At 41.2% G+C, this 6,929-nt stretch overlaps 1 long non-coding RNA gene across 1 annotated transcript; it reads right to left on the reverse strand.

The window, feature by feature from the left end:
• Window positions 1-560: 560 nt before the first annotated feature.
• On the reverse strand, window positions 561-6,702 carry LOC136012842 (uncharacterized). Its single transcript, XR_010611989.1, has 3 exons — window positions 6,646-6,702; window positions 923-1,165; window positions 561-683 (listed from the first exon to the last, which is right to left on the reverse strand). It is a non-coding gene; the product is annotated as an uncharacterized LOC136012842 (long non-coding RNA).
• Between the last annotated feature and the right edge of the window lie 227 nt (window positions 6,703-6,929).

The following is a 6,929-nucleotide window of genomic DNA, read 5'->3' on the forward strand; positions in this document are numbered from 1 at the left end:
GTCACAGAAGCCACGTTCTCGTAAACAGCTGGTTTTATGAAATCAACGTTTTTCTGACCAAAACGATTCCGTTAAAGAATTTTCATCCAGGTCTCTACCAGCATTTGTGGAGACAGGCAGAAATACTCAGTAATTATCATGAATAATAATCATCATCATCATCATCATCAAAAATAATAATAAAAGTAAATAAAAACAATAATAAAAATAATAGCAGCATAACAAAAAGCTGGAGAAAAAGTAATTCTAAAACCAAAATATTACGATAACTCCTTGATCGCAAACAGTTTCTGTCAGCCTAGACCTGGGAGTGGGAAAAAGGTTTAATAAGAAGTAGGAAAACAGTTCTCATTAGTGAATAAACAATTTTGAGAATGAAGTGCTCTTGAAAATACCTGTGGAGGGTTGGCCATGGCTGGACACCAGTGCGCACCAAATCTGTTCTGTCACTGCCCTCCTCAGCTGGAAGGAAACAAAACAAAAGGCTCAAGGGTTAAGACAAGGACAGGGAGAGATCACTCACCAATTACCATCACAGGCAAAACGGACTCAACTTGGGTCTTGCTCCCCTCTCCAGCAGCACAAGAGGGCAAGGAATGGGGGTTGTGGTCAGTCCATCACACGTTGTCTCTGTTGCTCCTTCCTTTTAGAGGTCTGTCTCAAAGGATCCAGGTATAAGGCTGCTGTAAGATGATGATAAGATGATAATAAAGAGTATTGGTGCTATTTTTAAAATAGAACAAAACCACCAAATGTCCCACCAGAAAAAGTGGTTTCATCCCTTCAACAGACTTCTTAATGAGACTCCAGGTTAATTCTTGGAATGTGCTTCTCTGTGTGGCTCTGAAGTATGATTACATTTCCTCTTCAAGAAGTAGGGTTTAAAAACAACACTGAAATGCATCGCACACTGTTCAGATACCTGTTGAGGACTGCTTCCATCTGCTGCCAAGCTTTCTTCGATGAGTGGCCTTCATAAATCAGCCCACTTCTTTATTTAACTTCTCGCATCTCTGACAATAAGTTGCATCTCTTCTACATTTGTGGCACCTGTCAGGGACTGCAAGAACTGCTGTCTACACCTCCGACTGGGTGGGTAGTACTTTAGGAGTCAGTTGGTTGATGTGACTAAGCCTTCAACTCCAGGCAACTTATTTTGAAAATCCTGGCATTAAAATGAGATTAAGGGATGAAACAATAGAGAAAACATTGGGCAACCAGGGTAGAAATGCTGAAGAGAGAAGGGTTTCTTTGCAGACCATGACATTTTAAAGAACAATTCATACAAAATAGGCCTCAATCTCTAAATAGGTTTTTTAGCCATGTTATTTCATGAGGGATGTAGGAGGTAATGTACAAACCAGACCTGTTAATCATATCAAATAACTATAGCATGCATAACCATATCAAACCATAGCATGCAAACCTCCTTTTTCAGCAGTCTAGGAAATTATTACCTGTACACATTTGGTTCCATCAGTGACATTTAAAAGACCATTTTGTTGTGATGTGGTCAAGCTTTCTATACCTTTTGCTGGCAGCACGGATGGATCCTTTCTCAAGTAAGGGGTTTTCACATTTTGTGCCAGTATTTACTGCTAACCATCTTTGCTAATCGCAACTGTTTCAGTGGAAGAAGAGAGAAGAGGAAGCTGGGCTCCTCAGGGAAGGCTGCAGAAGTGGAAGTTACCCAAATCACTATCATTGCACTATCATGCAGTGACCCAAGATTTCTCTGAGGAGGGAGGGATGAGAAGCATCACCCTCAGCTGTGAGGAAAGGACGTGCTCAGGCCCCCCAAAGACTGCACTCTTAGAGCACAGCCAGGCTAGAAACATGACTTTTGTCAGGTCATAGTTTGTTTTTCTTAGCTTTGATGCTCTTCTGCATCTCCCTGTTACTGACTCCAGACCCATTTTCTTGGGTGAGGTTCACACAGCTGAAATTCTTTGATTTAGCAAAACTGAGAACCTGCTTTGATCCCAAACTGCCGTACGTGACCTTAGCAGCAGGCATCAACCCCAGGATATTTACCCTTGTCTCCAGGTCCTGCTTCAGATGACTGAAGCTGCAGCTGGATGGGGCAGTTCCCTCTGCTTCCCCACATTCCTGCTGTATGGGGTGTGAGCTGGCAGCTATGGAGGTGCAAGGCTGCTGTGGGTCAGGGTAGTGTCACTGCTCCATGTCTTCTCTCTTTGCTTGCTCCTTTTTCCCTTGTAATGACAATTCCCACTTCGTGTCACACACCACCGCTTGTACGCAACAGCCCTGTCCTCTCCCTCATATACAGCTGCTGAGATAGAGAATGGGGAGCAAATCCCACTCCACCCCATTCCATCTTCTTCCCTGTCCCAATCAGGCTGCAAAGCAATCCTTTTACCACCAGCTTCCAAATGAAGAAATGTACCTTATTGACTGGCACTATCAATACAATGCAGCAAACAAGCACCATAGCTATAGCTGAAAAAGTCACCTTGGTGCTATGCCCATACACAGTCCACAAGGTCCAAGGCTGACTGGCTGAACTGCTCAGCTTTATCCAGCTCCGATTCCTGTATCTGCAGAACTGAGCCAGTGGCATTCACTCAGAGGTTAAAATTTAAAGAGACAATCTAAGATGCTGCTTCCTCCACTGCTGAAGCAAGGAGGGCTGTTAGCGGATTCAAAATAATCAAGCTCAGAAATATAATAAAAACAATCGTAAGACAGCATCAGTCCTGCAGAAAGCATTGTGAGCTTGAAATGGGCTGATTCTGTCAAGAAGAAACATGCTAACAGCAACCATTTGACTCAGCTACACCAGCAGTGCTGTCATTTCTCAGCTAGAAACAGATCAGTAGAAGGCAATTTTGAATGTCAGGAGCAGCTATATTTAATACCATACATTTCTTGATGGGTCCAAGTAGTGTAAAGAGCCTCTTCCTGACTGAGGTCAAGCTTTTTCCCCCGACTCATTTCACAACAAATTCTCCTAATTTCTGTTCTTTTTGTCTTTTTTCTAAAGCAGATATCTGTATTTCCAGTATTGGTTGGAAAAGGGGCCAGGAGTTTTTTAAGTGAGCATAATCTGCCCCCCCGACCCCCCTTTATAGTTGCCTGAAGTGTGAATGGGAAGAAATCCCAGCCTGTCATATGGTGCTCTCCTAGGAACAAGACATCCCAGCTTCTTTCTGCTCTAGACTCCTTATATCCTGGCATCCCACAGGCTGGAAGCCTCCTCTGTAATTCTAGTCTATTGTAGAGCATTATCTTCATTATTCCAGCCTATTACAGAGCAATCTTCATTATTATTTTGACCATTTATCTGCATTAGTCCCTTACAAGCTCAAACTGATAACCTCTTTCTGATCCTGAGTATAAAATTGTACTGTGTGCATATGTTTATTTCAACGCTTAGATTTATTTAAACATTATTTTTTCATTGACTTCCCATCTCTTCTTTTTTCCCTGGAATTCATCTTACATAACATTAGCTGTCAAGCTACTTACAGAGGTTGTCTTTATAGGTAAGGGAGGTACCTGACAATTTATTCCATCCAGAAACTCCTGTTTAGCCCTCGCTCTTTCTCCATTGAGTATAGGAAGAGCTGAGACAGCCAGCTGAGTTTGCATGCCTAAACCTTAGGTAGCTAATGCTAGGTGTAACTCACTCTTTCCTCCTGGTAAAACTAATCACAAAAGCTAAAAATCAACACTTATTCTTTTATCTCCACTAGGTTTTTTTGTTTTCCTTAGTGCAAATCTAGGGAGGCATATATCTAGGATTTACTGTGGATGAGCTCTTCAATGTGAGAGCTCAGCAGGTCCACACTGTGACCCTGTGGTGCCACCATCTTTCTGTGCCAGACCCCCCCCAGCAGACTGTTTAAAGGAAGGTAGATCTCTTCCCTTTCTTCACTTTTCTTTTTGCTTTCCCTCCCTTCCCCAACCCCCACAGAGGAGGAGATTGCTTCTACCTCAAGGCTGCAGTCTTGTGCTTTAGACCCCAAGACTAACCCTTGCTGCACCAGTTATGATGCAATTGATTGCACAAGTGGCTGCTTCACTTCTATTCTGATTCTGAAAAGCAGAAATCCCAGTCACCTTCCCCTACCTAAAGACAGCACAAGGAAAATGCCAGTGATGATTTGCAGCAGATCAGTTACTATTCCAACAAAGGCCACAAGCATATGCATAACTGAAGTAAGATGAATATTGTCTATTGAACTACTGATGATGAAGATCAAGAATACAACTGTTCTGTTGTTTTCAAACACAGGCTGCAACGAAAGAAAGTAAGCAGAATGCACTGGATTCATTGTGCCTATTAAAATCACTGAACTCCACTATCTTCAAGCTAATCGTCAAGGTTGAAACAGCTATTTAGGTTCTTTCTACACTTAACAGAGGGATACAGATATCTCCAGAGGACAATTTTGCAACACCAGTCTTAGAAATGGCCTTTGGATTGTGTTTACTTTTCTCCCTTAACTGCAGAGGAAGGCACAACAGTTTCTTCAGACAAACTATCCAATTTTAGGTAGCTACAGTTAGGTAAGATCAGTTTTGTTTGATTAAACCCATAGGCTCGTTCCATCAGTTATGCTTTCATTACCGAGCTATTTACTTAAATCTCTTAGTGCAGCATCTCATTAACTTGATTCCATGTAACCATCTTGGACAGATGTCAGAGCAGCAACAAGAAGAGAGCTTAGATAGCAAAAGTAACTGAATTGGAGGGACAGCAGCACTAAAAGTCAGAAAATACCTCCATACAGTAATCAGCCTAAGAGAGTGCCACACAGTCCTCGGGTGGTTAGCATCACAGCAACATCTTCCCTGTGTTTCAGTGTGTAAAAGGGGGATATTTTCATATTAATGTATTCTAACTGTAAGTGAGAGTAGCTGAAAGATCTGATGGTTGGAGCATGTTGCTCTTACCTAACACAGAATTAGTGCTGTGCGAAATGCTGAGCACAAATACTCAAGAAGCTGCTGCAGTTTCAAAGGGCTGGGGAGAAACCTGCTCTTTTTGGTGAAACTACGACATCTGCTGGCTTTTAATGAAATACTTCATTATTGGTTCATTAAAGAGGCATGTTCTGTGGGGGCACAAATGTGACTTTGGAAATGCAAATGATGGGGACAGCATGGCAATGCATCAAGAGAGAAGCAGAGGTTTTGCAAATCCAATGAAGTCCTCAAGGGGTAAAGAGAATTTGAAGGTCAGCTTCACAGAAAGGTTTCACAAAGCACCACAGATCACTGGAGGTTGTCAGAACTGCTCTCGAGATGTAGGAATTCAGTATTCAGAAACAAAACTTAAGCACGATTCTATGTTTCCTATTGCTCTCCTATTAGTGTATACGTATAGATACTTTAACACTGCATTCAAAAGCATAAACTCCTCAGTTCTGCAATAGGAAACAAAAACATCGCAGAAAGAAGTAATAGAAATGAGAAAGTTGCTAGCAATTTTTACAAATAGATGTTTAGTAATATGATGAACCAACATCACAATGCACTGGGAATGGTGGTAGGTTCTCTGGCACCTGTTTTTAAATTAATAATAAAACCATATATATCATATATATGATTGTTGAAGACCTGTTACTTTCCACAGGCAAAGAAGTATCAATTTGACATGCTCCAAATTGCTCTACACAATGAGCTTCACAACTAAATGTCTGCACATCTCCCAGCAACTGCTGCTTTATTTCAACTGTATGTGGAGTGGTCCATTCATAAACTGTGTGCACAATCACATTCATACATCGCTTTTGAACATTTAGAATAAAAGATGACACATAAATGGAGGAAGTTGTATTGTAAAGTATGAACATAAAGTATGAACATAAAGTATGAACACTGAAAAGAAAAGCTCTCTGTTTCACCTGAAGGTCAAATGTCTGGACCATTCTTCTCAGCTTAGAATAAAACTGAAATAATGTTCAATGCTTTTATCACTTCCAGATTGGTTTATTGCTGCAGTATAATATCAGACAAGGCCACAAGCAGTCTTGTGCAGTCATAGATGCAGCAAAATGGATTATTTTCCTACCTGTTCAAGGTATAATGAATAAAAAAGTATGTTTGTAACCGGCAGCAATGTGCTCATAGCTGATGTCATTGAGGAACAGAGGGTTTCATTGCAGAGCCTGCTGCTGCTTAACAGACCTCAGCAGCACTGATTTTTAAACCAGGAAATTGAAAGGAGGCTGCAAAGAATTAAATGGCTCCAACTGTAGCTTTCAAACACTCCAATAAATTCCTCAGCGTATTCTGCTGTTACTACCATGGACCAGCTAAAATATAGAAACAGAGAATAACGAAGGCAATGACAGAATATCATCAACCAAGACACCAAATATATATGGTTTTTTTCTGCATTCTTGTCAGCAGCTTGTTTTAAAAGATCCCAGCAATGGGAAAAACAAAACAAGGAAGATTAAAGAAAAAACTTGTGAAAATGTCAGTACCCAGAACTATACCCAGATGTTCAGCAGGAAACCAGTCACTAGAAACCTGAAAGTGGCATCATTGCATTTTGATGTACAGCACAAAGAACACTTCCAAGGCAGAGCTGGCAAAGGAACAGCATCTGCTACCTGCTAATTAACACTTTAAACATGGCATTGCAGGTGGCTGGAGCGGAACAACGCAAACCTGGAGCATACTGGCACGCCGAACCTCGCTCAGTTGGGCAGGATCTCGCTCCCTCCCTCCTTGCTGCAGAATCCATTCCAGAACTACGTGCAGTGTTCTGCATTTGTCTGCTTCTTCATTGCCTTGACAGCCAGTATTATAGTTATTTAGATGTTGTGTAACTGTATTAGTTAATGTTTGCACAGTGCTTTGAATATGTGAATTGCTATCCAGCTATTCAGTATTATTATTTCCGTAAGGATGAACCTTTAACGCATATTGAAAAAGATGGTGCTTAAGCTGAA

The sequence above is a fragment of the Lathamus discolor genome, chromosome 4 (assembly GCF_037157495.1).
Source record: "Lathamus discolor isolate bLatDis1 chromosome 4, bLatDis1.hap1, whole genome shotgun sequence".
Classification (NCBI taxonomy): domain Eukaryota; kingdom Metazoa; phylum Chordata; class Aves; order Psittaciformes; family Psittacidae; genus Lathamus; species Lathamus discolor.